The sequence below is a fragment of the Hylobates moloch genome, unplaced genomic scaffold (assembly GCF_009828535.3).
Source record: "Hylobates moloch isolate HMO894 unplaced genomic scaffold, HMol_V3 SCAFFOLD_14, whole genome shotgun sequence".
NCBI lineage: Eukaryota > Metazoa > Chordata > Mammalia > Primates > Hylobatidae > Hylobates > Hylobates moloch.
Genome location: NW_026652289.1, coordinates 59,073,994 through 59,087,707, shown reverse-complemented (window position 1 = coordinate 59,087,707; position 13,714 = coordinate 59,073,994). Strand labels below are relative to the sequence as shown.

The window sequence follows — 13,714 nt, the reverse complement described above, 5'->3', positions numbered from 1 at the left end:
AAGAATCACATCCAAGAAGAGGCCTTCAGGGATGTGTGCAACCATTTCCTCTGTGCCCGCAGGGAGAATGCTGGCCCAGCAGTGGAACATCCTAGGTGGATACAAGGCCATGTCTGACCCTGATGGTGTCCAGATATGAACTCTGAACCCTCCATGGGGGCTTGGTTTCTGTGCCTGATCCAGTTCTCTCCTTACAGCTTCCAAACAGTATGAGTTTCCTCTCTCCATCTTGTCTGTAAGCCCTAAGAGAATGGGGCTGTGGCATAAAGTGCTGTGCCCTCTCCCTGCCCCAGCATAGCCTAGCAGAGGTCCTAATAAATATTTCACAGGATCTGAGTGCAGAGTTCTCACTTTACAGCTGGAGAAGCTCTGAAAGGAACATGATGTTCCTGCAGAGCCCGGACTTATAGCCAGGTCTCCTGACCCACTCCATGGCTCTCTCTGCTGCCCTGTTGAGCTCACATCAGAGTTGTCTTCTGCCTAGAATTCTTCCCAACCCCTCTGCTTGTCTGGATCTCATGTAGCCTTCGGGCCTCAGCTGAGCTCTCACAGCCATGACTCCCAACCTTGACTTGGTTGAATCAATCCCCCTGTGCTTCATTCTTACATCATCTGGGGCAGAGATTTCTGGTTCCTTCCTGACATCCATGATTACCTTCTTCTTTCATAACAACTCCTGATTTAACGAGGAAGAAACATGTACAGTTAAAAGACCACATTTCACAGCCTTCCTGGCAGCTAGGAAGTTGCTGAGTAAGCCTTCCAGGAAATTGAGAAGGAGTCAACTCCTTTTTTTCTCTTTGCATTTTGTTCTTTAGACCTTTCCTTCATTTTACCCAGAACACAAATGTGATGGCTGGAGCTACAGCACCTATTTTGGGCTTGTGCGCTAAGCATATGAATGCAGAAAGACAGGAAACCCTGAGGACTTTGTGGGAGCCATCGTTCCCACCCTGGGCTGCCCTTTTCTAGACTTGTTTTATGAAAGAGATAAAGCCTTCATTTGTTTTCATCACTATAGTGGATTTCTGTTACTGGCAACCAAACCCAATCCCAGTTGATAGGGGACTCCTTGTAATTCTGTCATAGTTCATAATAATTATGGTCAGAATCATTTAATGCCTCCCTCACTAAACGGTGTGCTCCGTGACAGCAGGGACCCCATCTGCCTTGTTTACTTCTGTATCCCCAGCAACCAAAACAGTGCCTACCACTGTTAGTGCCAGTAAATGCTTGGTAAATCTTTTGGGGTGATTATATCCCAGGGAATACTTGGTGGTCTAGCAGAAGTCCTAAGGGATCATTTGAGGAAAGAGTGGCTCTGATAGTGGCCTTTGTACTAATTGTGACAGGCTGCCCCAGCTGCTAGCAACTACCTTTCCTTTCCTGGTGAGTTGGCTCCTCAATATCATCATTTAAAAATCAAATTTTTGACGGAGTGTTGTGGCTCATGCCTATAATCTCAACACTTTGGGAAGCTGAGGTCAAAGGATCACTTGAGGCCAGGAGTTTGAGACCAGCCTGGGCAACATAGTGAGACCTTGTATCTTATTAAAAAAAAAATTAGCTGGGCATGGTGGCATGTGTCTGTAGTCCCAGCTACTTGGGAGGCTGAGGTGGTAGGATTGCTTGAACCCAGGAGTTGGAAGCTATTGTGAGCTGTGATTGTGCCACTGCCCTCCAATCTGGGCAACAGAGAGAGAGAGAGAGACCCTGTCACACACAAAAAATAAAATAAAAATGAAAAACAGAATTTTAGTTTTTTCCAATATGAAAGTCTCTTTCAGGATATTCTTTTATAACCTCCCTACCTATAATAACTGCTTAAAAATACACAAAGAACAAGTAGAACACACAGGAAAACCAACTTTTTTCTTTTCACTCTCGGTTCTATGCAGTTGCTTTTTTCACATAGGCTCACCTAAAAATTTGCATCAACCCCCACTCTAATATCATACTAGAATTTTCCCACTTATTAAAAAGCTGGACTGAGTTATAATTTTTAGTGGAGAGACTGCAACTTGTTTCCCATCGAGGAGAATTACTTGGCCCGTTCCCTCTTCATTTTGCGCTTTTTGTTTGAATGATGCTATCATGAACCTCTCTTGGTGCCCAAAGCTTTTTCTGTGCTCAGAATTATTTCCTTAGATAGATTCTCAAAGTGGAATGATTTGATCAAGGGAGGTATACATGTTCCAGTGTCATTTTGCAAAACAGGAGTCAATGCACGATTAAGGGAATCTTAAGGGAGAGACCCTCATTTTTTCTTTTCTTTGGGCTCAGTTTCCCTAGCTGTAAAAGTGAGCAGGTCCAAACAGAGAGAGCTCTAGGTTCCCTTACAGGTTCAAAGTTCTGCTGATGGTTCAGGAATGAGGCTTCTGACATCTTTCAGGGCATAAAGTCATAAGGCGACCTGAGTTTGTCAGCCATTGCCTCTGGTTCACCCTCTGAAAAGCTGACCTTCACCATGGGGAAGTGGGTCATTGGAGCCTCCAAGCTGTCTTCCTATGTCTGCCTCACAATAATACTCCTTCCCCAGCTGCCAGCAAGCTTATGCTCTAGTGCAACCCTAACCCTTCCGGAGAGGGTGGAAAGCTTCATATCCCAGAGTCTGAGGGATGTGAAGGTGGGGATTCACCTTTGAAAGCAGTAGCAAGAAGAGGGCAATGCTTAACCCAAAGGGACACCTTGAAACTAGAACATCAGACCCCACTGCAGGCCACTGAGGGACCTCAGCCCACATGGCATGTAAACTACTCATGTGCACAGCTGGAGATGCCATTTATGCTCTGTGGCGAGGCTCCTCAGCCTTCTCCTCCATAAGATCATATTACTGCATTTATTTTCATCTCAGTGACCTGCCAGACTGTGAGCTCCTTGAGGACAGTGATTCCTCTGATGTGTCTGCATCTGAGACACAGCAGGTGCTCACTACTTATTTTAAGTGAGCAAGAGAAGGGAGATGCCCTGATGTGATGGGAAGAATTCATGGCAAGATGGGGAGGAGAGCCAGAGCTCAGACAGGAAAGAGTGGGAGGGAACAGCTGACGGTGGGAAAAGTCCTGGGATGCTCCTTTCTCTGATTCAAGACAACATAAACTGAACCAACTCCCAGTCCCTACAGCCTGGCCCTTCTTGTGTGTGCAGGTGGTAGGCCCTGAGGTGGATGTTTAGGGAATGAGTCCTCAAAGCATATACACTGGCAAGGGTGGCAGAGCGCTGTGGGGGAAGAAGCATGTGCAGAAAGAGGAGGCCAGGGGAACTTATGGCTCCTTTGTCCATCCACAAAGCATTAGTTTATTTATTCACTCATTTGTTCATCCAATATTTTTTAGCATCTGCTATGTGTTATGTTCCGTGTTATGTGCTGGGTGTTCAAGGAGGTAAATGAGAGCTGTGGTCCTTGGAAAGGCCAAGAGCACTCTGAGGAAACGTCAGTACCTGGGGAGGCAGTGTGTGGTGCCCAGCAGAGTGTGTGATGGGTGATGGGCATGGGCGGAACACTCACACAGAAGTGGCAGGGTGCCACAGGGGTGGCCACAGGGGTGGCCATGCCTGGGGAAAGGCGACTGCCTGGTTTGTCAGTGGGCCCTGTGGACAGCAGTGAGGCACCCCCCAGGCAGCTCTGCAAGTGGCACTCCAAAGGAGAGCTGGAGAATAGAGGAGGGAAAAATGGGAATTCCTTGAGTCATAATTGGGTAGAGCTTTGGAAGGGGTTGAAGGTCATGAGTGGGAAACGTGAGCCTAGAAAATATTGCTTACACATGAAAAAATGGCAGGCAAGATCAAACAGCAAATTGCAACCTGACATGCATGCTAGGGTCATGTCTGTGAAAATTCTACCTTTGGGAGGTAATGTGCAAACAAACAAACAAACAAAAAAAAACAAAAAGAGAGTAAAGAGAGAAGACTGTTGATTGCATGATGTGGGTAAGCTTATGGGTGATTTGTTAGATGGTTTAAATGTTTAATCTTATTATGTAGTAGCTATAATATTATCATTACAGTAGTAATACTAAAATTGAGGAGTAGAACAATGATAGAGTTTGGGGGGAGGAGAGATGTTTTCTTGAGATTCATTTCACATAGTAAAAGAAAACCCAATAAAAGTAAAATGGAATGAATCCCCTCTATGTCTTCTTCTGTGACTGGGTTAGGCAGCTGTGAGCAGCTAAGAGAAGCCCTGATCTTACAGGTGGTTCAGCTCCACTTCCACTTCTTTTTGGGACTCATTGGGGATTATTTGTTTCTCTTAATGGGCAATAATTAGCTAATACCCCACCACTGCAAGCAAAGTAAAAGCTGGGCCTGTGTTAACAGTTCTCTTTTTGATGGGGTCATTGGTGTAACAGATAACTTCTAGCTGCATTAGGACTGGTAGCACATCAACATTGCCTCTCTGTTGTGAAAGGAAAATAGAAACGGCTAAGTCAACCGTATATAAAGGCTTATATTTGCTCTTCAAAAGTTTTTTTTTTTTTTTTTTCAACATATCTTTGCTGGGGTTGGGCCATAGCTTGATGGATATTTGTTGAATGACTAATTATTGACTTATAGGCTAACAGCCTCCTTTGAAGTAGGCTGAGCAAACAAACCATTAAGTGGAACATGGTGTCTAGGTTACACAGCTCACTCATCTGCTGATCACTGGGGCACGCTGCTGGTTATTATTACCTGAGACCCTGAAAGGTAGCACTAAAAAAACGAAGACACAGGAATACCAGGAGAGAAAGGAGGTCCAGTTAGACCTAAAGGTGGGCAAGAAGAAGAAGAAGAGGTGAGATCCTCAGTATTGAACAAGTACAGTGCAGCACATAGGTGATGTCTTAATAGGGGTCTTGGTCAATAATTGTTTGGTTGCAAGAAATAGAAGTATTATAAATTTAACTCTCAGTAATAACAATGATTTTGTTGGAAGGCTATGAGGAATCTCACCGAATTCAAGGGCAGGGATGACAAACAGACCCGTGAGAGGCTCAAGGTGGAACTACTGGAAAGTTATCAGAGACTCTCCTAGCTTCTTGCCTTTGTTTCTCTGGGTGGTGGTGGTGTTTTTTTTTTTTTTTTTTTTCCCATCTCAGCCTATCTCAGTAGCTTTGTTTCATTCTTTTCTCTGCAGACTGGCTTTCTCTGTTCTGCCTTTTCTTTTTCTCCTTCCTTCCTTTCCTTCCTTCCTTCCTCCCTCCCTCCCTCCCTCCCTCCTTCCTTCCTTCCTTCCTTCTCTCTGTCTCTCTCTCTTTCTTTTTTTTTTTTTGACAGAGTTTTGCTTTTGTTGCCCAGGCTGGAGTGCAATGGTGCAATCTTGGCTCAGCATAACCTCTGCCTCGTGGGTTCCAAGCGATTCTCCTGCCTCAGCCTCCCGAGTAGCTGGGATTACAGGCATGCGCCACCATTCCCGGCTAATTTTGTATTTTTAGTAGAGATGGGGTTTCTCCATGCTGGTAAGGCTGGTCTCGAACTCCCAACCTCAGGTGATCCACCCGCCTGGGCCTCCCAAAGTGCTGGGATTGCAGGCATGAGCCACCACACCCGGCTGTTCTGCCTTTTCTAGGTTTTAACTTGTTCACTTAAACCTGGACATGATCTCTCAGGTTATGGGCCCAGTACCAAGAATCTAAGTCCAGAGACCCAGGAGACAGAATCTGATTGGTCAATGGCTAGCCAGTGGGGTGCCTCCCCTCAGTCAGGAGTCCATCGCTGTTCCAACAGCCGCAGCCAGGGAGAGGTACATGAATGTGGATAAACATGGCAGCAGGGACCATGCCTGTGGGTGGTCAGAAAAGGAGGCACTGACTGAGCAGGCAGCACATTGGCTAACATGTCTGCTGTGGGGAAAACTGGAATGACTTGGCTTTTGGATAAAACACTCAACCACATGTAGAAAATTCCCACCATGTATTTTTAAAAATGAATAGCTTCTGAAGGTTGGAGTCCAGGTTGCCATAAGGATCTACATAATACTTGATTTCCAAGGAGTTTCCAACCCGTTTTCTAAGTCTTTGGAGAGAGCAGTTAGTAGAAAATGTTAATGGCCAATTTTAGCAAATGACCATTTTGGTACTCCCAGGCCACTAGGGCTGGCTAGAGCTAATTTTTAGAATGCCCCCTTGATGATCCTGGCAACTTGTTTAATATTGACCTGGAGACACGGCATGGGCCCAGATCCAAATGTACTGCTAAGCCTACATTTGCTGTACTTGTGGGCAAGGAAAAGCCGCCCCGATTACTCCATGTGGATTTCTCGTCTCTGAATACTCTGTGGCTTGTCTGGTCTCACTGCAGAACTGCGGGGTGTGGTTGGGCAGGTTGTGCACAACTGTGCTCATGACTCCCCTTAGACTCACACGGGAGCCTTGATTCCACGCTGGTTGCACGGTTTCATTTCTGTGCCTCCAGGTTCTCCCTCTGGACTGTGAGCTCTGGGATGCAAGAGATGCGAATTCCTCTTCTATTGCTTGTCCAAGGGGCTTGTGCAGGCCTGGCCACTCGTTTCTCTCCCCTGTTCCCTCTGTCCCTCCGAGAAGACACTCAGAAAGACCCTGCCACCCATCCTCACACCGGATGTGAATGGAGGTCACTGCAGTCCCTCTCCTGGGCTACACTTTAGGGCCCACTGTATTTCACGGTGGCAGAGTCAATGTTGTCATCTGTTAAAGGGACCTCAGCCCAGTGGGCAGGGAGAGTGCTTTCCTGCAGAGCGGGTTGTGCTCATTTGTGAACTCACACCCAGCGCTGGTAAGACAAGCTCCAAGGCAGAGGCTAGTTTTCTAGGTCTTCCTCGTGAACACGTGGTGGCTGCATTAGCTTATCCACAGGGCCCTCCTACTCTAAGCTTCTGGTCCCAATCAGTAAGCGACTGGCCCCTACTAGACCCCCACCTACTGGGTACTTGATTGATAGATGGAGTCACCATCTCTCTGCTTGGGCACCTGGAGCCCCTGAGCTCCAGTCCCTGCAGGCCTTTCCCTGCAGAGCCCAACCGCGGGGTTTGGCTGATAGCCTGGAACTGCCTCACCATCACTTTTCACCGGCCCCACCCCAAAGGACAGCCTCCCCAAGTAACCTTTTTCAGTTGCTCCAACTTCCCTGGAGTGTTGACTTAGCCAGAGAGCACGCTCCCTCTCTAACCTCGGCGTGTTTGCTCAGCGGAGGAGCGGGCATTAGGTTCGCTTGACTCCATGAGCACACAGGTTCCTCTGTCTTTACAGGAGCGTCCCACGGAGGGGGTGCGGTGGGGGGCAGGGGGAACTGAGGAGGGAGGCGCAGCTTCCTGTTCTGCTGCCGGTTATCACAGGCTGTTCTAATGCTGCTCAAACAATATTGAGAATAACCCCGGCTCAATAGCACCAGTGTTAGGCTGCAAAGTCAATATTGGCTGAGCAAACACAGCAAATAAGGAGTTGCTATTTGCGTAGCTATGAGTACTTGTGTGCTCCGGCTGCCTCGACAGGGCCCTTGGAAATGAAGGGGAAGGAGGAGGGTGTCTGGAGGTGGAGTGGGTTCCTGAGAGGGGCTAGACCAGGGTTTCTCACCTTGGCATTGTTAACAATTGGGGCCAGATAGTTCTTTGTTGTGGGGGAATATCCTCTGCATGGTAGGATGTTTAGCAGCAGATCTGGCCTCTGCCCTGTAATGCCAGTAGCACCCACTCCTGATTGTCCAGAGAAACCAAAATGTCTCTTGACATTGCAAAATGTTCCCTGGGAAAGGACAGAGGGCAAACCCCCCCCCCAGCTGAGACACACTAGGCTAGGTGCAGGACAAGGCTGAGGAGCAGATGGGCTAGAAAAGAGAGAAGGGCTAGGAGGGGCCCACTATGCCTCTTTGACCCTCCTGCTCTCCAGCTGGGGCTCTCTCCAGTCTCTCATGAGTGCCAAGAAAAGCCAGCCTCTTTAAGAACTAGATGCAATATACGAGTGCCTCTTCGATAGAAGAGCCTTTTCAGCTGCTGGCTGGATGTCCGTGGCCACCTCCTTACCCTTGCCCTGTCTTGGAACTCACTCCTGTTCTCCACCCTGAGAAAGAGAGAGGTTGTGAGATGCTCAGATAATTTATGTCTGTCTCTCTCTTGTAGAATTTCTGGCATGTTTTGCCCTGGCCAGTGACCTTCTCAGTCAGACATGCCTATTTATAACAATCTGTCCCTGGCTCTACTTCCTCCCCTTTGCCACAAGGGATTGGCTCATGCATTCTTGAGTGCTGCAAGTGGCCAAGGCTGGGCCTGTGGGAGGGCATGGGGCAGGGAGGGGAGCCAGGCACGCTGGCCAGAGGGCCTCCATGGGGACAGACTGCACCAGCTCGGTTCTCCCTCAAGCTCTGCAGGGTCACATTCAGGTTCACCTTTGGTCCGCTACTGGGAGGGCGATAGAGAGAGTGTTTATAGCCTGGTGAAGGCCAGGGCTGTCTCAGGGGCTGTCTGTGCCATAGTCACCAGTCCTCATTGCTGGGCCATAGCTGGAGCAGAAAGACGCCCAGAGAGGCTGTGCTGAGGGGCTCTGGCCACATCTTGACACCTGGAAACTTCTCCTCCAGGCCAGGCTGCCACAGCTCCCAGGTTGGGGTGGATTAGGAATGAAAAGAATGACACTAGCAATAAATGAGCATTAGACACTGCTTCTTTTTGAATGTTGATCCTTTTGGTTGTGGTGGGAGCAGAAGGGGAGCCTGTACTTAGGCAGCTGTGATGATGTGGGGGTCATGATTGCCATACCATTGGCCTTGGCTTCAGAAAGTGGCATCTAGGGAGGAAGGAAAACTCGTGGAGCTCCGGATGTTGAGAAGGAAAGAACAGGCAGGCAGAAGAGAACTGGACAGCCTCGGTGTGAAGCAGCTGCAGGAAGGTGGAAAGCTGTGATTTTTTTTTCCTTTTTTTCAAAGTTAGCACACACTTTATGCACCACTCTATTTGGCCTCTCTCCTTCCCTCCTTCCTTTGACAGAGGAGGAAAAGACATTTGAGAAACCTACCACATGTGACTCCTTCCTAAAGGTACTTGCACAAGAATGTTTCACAGAGCAATGGAAGACTTTCAAAACTTGTCAGAACCATTGCCTGATTTCTTTACAGACTTGGCAGGGGGCAGGTTGGCATGATTAGACTCAAGCCCCAAAGATGGAAGCATTCCTGAAGCAGTCATCCTGATTTTGGGGCCACCTGGGGAAACAGGGTTCGCTCTCTCCAAGCTGATTCTGCATTTGGAGTGTCGGGGAGGGCCTCAGGGTCTGGCCCACCCCAGCTGGAGCCCCCCTGCTGTTTCCTTATCCTGGTGGCCCGCTTCCCAGCTCCCTGCAGGTGTATTTTCCTTTCTATTTGGAAGATGGGTGATGTGGGCCATGGTTGTGGAGAAAGAAGCCTTGGTGTTAGCAGTGGGGACGGGGAGGTCCATCAGCTGGCTTCGGTCTCACCTCTCTGGCATCCTGGGATCCTGTGTCAGACTTCATTTGAAGAGTGGCTTCTGCTCTTAAAAAAAGAAAAGTTGCAGCTATAGTAGAAAACAATGTGACTTTCAAGCCAGGGGTAACTGAGTTCCCACCCCTGTTCTTTCACTTACCGGACACATTCACAGAAGGGGATGTCGCGCTTCTGAGTGTCGGTTGTCCCACCCGCAAGATGGGAACAGTAACATTCAGCCTCTAGGGCTGAAGCAAAGATAAAATGAGACCGCATGTGTGTGTGGTGGCAGTGCCATGCTCAATGCCATAGACACTTGGGAAATGGAAGCCCCTGATTCCTTTGCCTTCCCCTCTAGATCCTGCTCAGCTTCCCAGGCCAGCCCGGGTTGAGGCGCCGCCAGGTGGTCCCTTGGGACCTTGCTTCTCAAGCCCCCCAGTGATCTCTGCCCTCTTTGAGAGGAGAGTGATAGAAAGAACACCTGTGGTAGACTCAAAAGACCTGGCTTTAAATGCTGACTCAGCAACTTAGTAGCTGTAAGGCATCAGGCCAGTGACTTAACCTCTCTGAACTTTGGTTTCCTCATCTGTATAATGGGCCTGATGATACTTTCCTCCGAGGTGCCAGTAAGTCAGGAGAAGGCAGTGCTTCAGAAATGTGGGTCTAGTTTTGAAGCCCCCTTTGGGATTTGTTTAAAGTGCGGGTTGCTTATATTCACTACTCGGAGCTTCTGATGCAGTTGGTCTGGGGTGGAGCCCAGGAATCTGCTTTTTAAATTAGCCAGCAGGTGGCTGGGATGCAGGCAGCCCACCAAGAAAAAATATACAGTGTGTGATCCCAGTGTCCTGGGTGCTCTCCAGACCGTGTCTGCAGGGGAGGCCCCCACATAGCACAAACACACCCTATCTGTCTCTCCAGCAGCTCAAGCAAGACCACCAGGAAAGTCTTCTCGATTGCCTCTGAGATTCCCCCAAAATGCCGCCTCATGCTGCAGTCACCACATGGGCCTGTCCAGTTCTCTCTCTCCTGCCCTATCTCCCACCTGTCCATGCGCTGTGCACCTAAGGCTGCTTCAGGGGGCCTCCCTTGGCAGCTGTCGGCCATACCCAACCTAGAGCACTCTTGTCCATATTGAGGGCACTTCCTCTGGAGGCTTCTGAAAGTTACCATGATATGGGTATCAGATGGGGATAGGTCTGATGTAGAATATGGGCTGCAGCTCTCTGCAGCTTGGTGTCACTTTTGCCACTGGACACCAAAACTACACAAAGCATTGCAAGGTGTCTCATGCTAAGAGCTCCTCTTTAATGGGGCTAAAACACAGTCTGAGAGCTGGGCAGGACACAAACACCATCTCTTCCTCACAAGATACTGAGTTCTTGATGGTGGCAGATGTGTTTCTCTCATCCTAGAGTCCCGTGGCATCTTGCAAAGGGGTGGGCACAGAGTATAAACCTGGTGAGTGCTTTTGGATTGGTTTGTAGCTCTGTAGGAATGGAGGTAGCTCCAGAGAATGAGCTTTGCCTCTTTTCTCAGCTTCATCCTTTCACACAGATGCAGTTGCTCTGTCATGACCTGAGATCCAGGCTGCAAGTATACCCTCTCACCGTCATCCCTGTGATGGTGAATACGCCCCTCCATTCGGTAGGACTTTGGCACCACCTGAATCATGATCTTCCCCACCTTGCAAAGACTTGCTACCATCCCAGGGGACTTTGGCATCCTTGTGAATAACCCATCCGCCATCCATGCCCCACATGCTTCCTAAACCTTTTCAGGCACGTTGGCATCACTGCCACTCCAAGCTTTCACTCACACCCTCAGTTCCACCCTAAATGCTGGGGATTTAGCATTTCCCAAAGGATGGCCACTCATCAGCACCATTTGGGGAGCTTTAAAATATAGATTTCCAGGTCTCAGACCTATTCAATCAGAAACTCCAGAAATGGATCCAGAAACTGGATCTGACCTTCTGATGATCAGCCACATCAGCAACCACTGGATCTTGTCATCCTCTATTATGGTTCTCTGGAATTCAACCTGACAGTAGCCCACCACCACAATCAATTACCCCCAGACCTATCACTGCCTGTGCCTTGTTTTCCCCTCGTCAAGCCATCCAGGCTTTTGACTGTCTATTTTTTTTTTCCTGTCCATCAGCTTCCTCCTGTGTTTGTCTGTGCCCTCCTCCCCCGTAGCCTAGACTAGGTGAGCAACACATACCCTCTTCCCTAGTCCCTGCTTTACCTGTCTGATAAAACCAGAGGTCAGCCTTCTGCACTCCTGCCCCCAGTTTGTTTCTGATATCCCTGGGATCGCTGCATGCAAACGCGAGGAGCCTACACTCACTCGGATTCTTTGGGATACCTGGCAATCCTCTCCTGAGTTGTCAGCTCCGTCTCCCAATCCCCTCCACAACCATTCCAAGTTTCCACTGCTTTCTTCAGTCTTCTATCCCAGCACCCACCACCTTGTGCACCTACTACGTGCCCAGCAAGAGATTCAGAGCTGAGCAAGTTAGACATGGGCCCCGTCCTCATGGAGCTTACAGTCCAATGTGGAAAAAGGACCAGCAATAATGATCAGTGCTCTTGATCATGCAGAAAGATAAGGGCAAGGTCACAGGGAAAGTGATCCCCACAGGTGGGAAGCACCTTCAGTAGCCAGCCCCTGCTCCATCTGCACATCTGGGGCACCGCAGCCACCTGCTCTCCTTCCCTCATTCTTGCTGGAAGGGAGATCTTTCTGCTTTATGTGGTCATCCCCCTCCTCTATACTTGTGATCCCCCTTTCCCCTGCCAGGAACTTCACAGATTAGACACCTCCTGAAAGGTTCAATCTCTTCATATCTATTGCTTCATCCCTTTCAGCTCAATCTCTCCTGCCTTATTAGTGATAATATTAACTGTTTGCTGAAATTAATGCAGGTAAGTCCCAGTGACAACACTATTCACGAAGAACCAGCCATCAGATGGCCATAGAGGGAGGGATTTAAAAAGGCAGAGAAATATGAGGCATGGCAGGGGGGTGAGAAGGGGAATGGGCTGGGCGCCTTCCACACGTTCTCTTGTTTAATCCTCACAACTTCATTGAACGGGTGTGATCATCCTGTTTTGGCTTTGGGAGGTGCAGCCATTTAAGGCTGCAGAACTGCTGTGTCAGCCAGTCAGTTAAAAACAACCCATTCCAAGTGTTCTATATGCACAGGGTGTTCATTCAGGGGATTAGAGGCTGCCCCAGCCTCCGGAAGGGCTTGGGGAGCAGAGGTCAGGAAGGCATCGTGGAAGGTCAGTGTGCAGGCTTCAAAGTGGATATCTCTCCAGGGCTGGCCTGGAAGCTGTATGGAACCTCCAGGAAGCTCGTGCTGACTATGAGCCACAGCTATGGGTGGGAGATGGCAGGCACAGGCCCAGAAGAGGCTGCAAACCTCATGTCTGCCCCAACTGCCTTAGGAGAAGAATGGCCTCTCCTCTCTTTCACCTTCCAAATATCATGTGAGTGTCTCCCTGGCAGGATCCAGCCTGGGGCCCTGTAGAGAAGGGGAATCTGGGAACTCCAGGTCCTGGAGGAGACAGTGGATGAGGACGGTAAGGATTCAAAGTGATGACAGACAGTCCAGCACGAGTGCCACTGGGCAAAGCTGGGTCAGAACCCAGATCTGCAGGCTCCAAGCCTCCACTCCATTTCCCAAGCCACACTGACCCCCATTGAACTTTCTCTTAAAGGACTTTGTTTTTGCCTCACTGCTCTGTAGAATTGTCTGAAATTCCTTCAACCATCAACGAATTTGGAAGACAATAGGCCACTCACTGTGGACTAAACCTTCATGAACTTTCCTTCTTCTCAAATAATACTTCTTGTTTGATCTAGGATCAAACACTCAAGATATTGGTCTCCAACCTGTGATTTTGAAGCTCTTTTAAAAGCAGAATTCTTTGTTCAAATGTTACACAGAACCCCACCGTACGCAGTGGGTACCGAAGGTCACTAGCCTCCATGCTGAGCGCCCCTCTTCTGTCTGCCCTGGGCAGGATTGGGGGACATCAGGTTCTGGAGGACACTAGACAGAGGAGGAAAAGGAGCTTCCTCTCAGCCCGGAAAACATTGGCAAGTTAGAGAATTGTGGGAGTGGAGCATCAAAGAGGAGGCCTTTCTCTACTTCCTGCCACTCTCGAATGTGGCTTTTATGGTTCAATGACCAGACTTTTTGGGAAGAAATAGGGCCTTCAGGATTAACATCTGGGAATGGAACTAAACAGAAATCTGTGTCCCTTTGGCTGCAGTTTTCCATGGGTCTCACCATCTTTTCCCAGAGTGGCTTTAG

General features: G+C 48.9%; 1 long non-coding RNA gene across 1 annotated transcript in view; it reads left to right on the top strand.

Moving 5' to 3' along the window:
• The first annotated feature begins 4,663 nt into the window (after nt 1-4,663).
• The window catches only part of LOC116482490 (uncharacterized), a 108,150-nt gene continuing 99,099 nt past the window's right edge, over nt 4,664-13,714 (top strand). The window contains exon 1 of the long non-coding RNA XR_009209852.1: nt 4,664-4,777. This is a non-coding gene — a long non-coding RNA (uncharacterized LOC116482490). The remainder of the gene's footprint in view (nt 4,778-13,714) is intronic.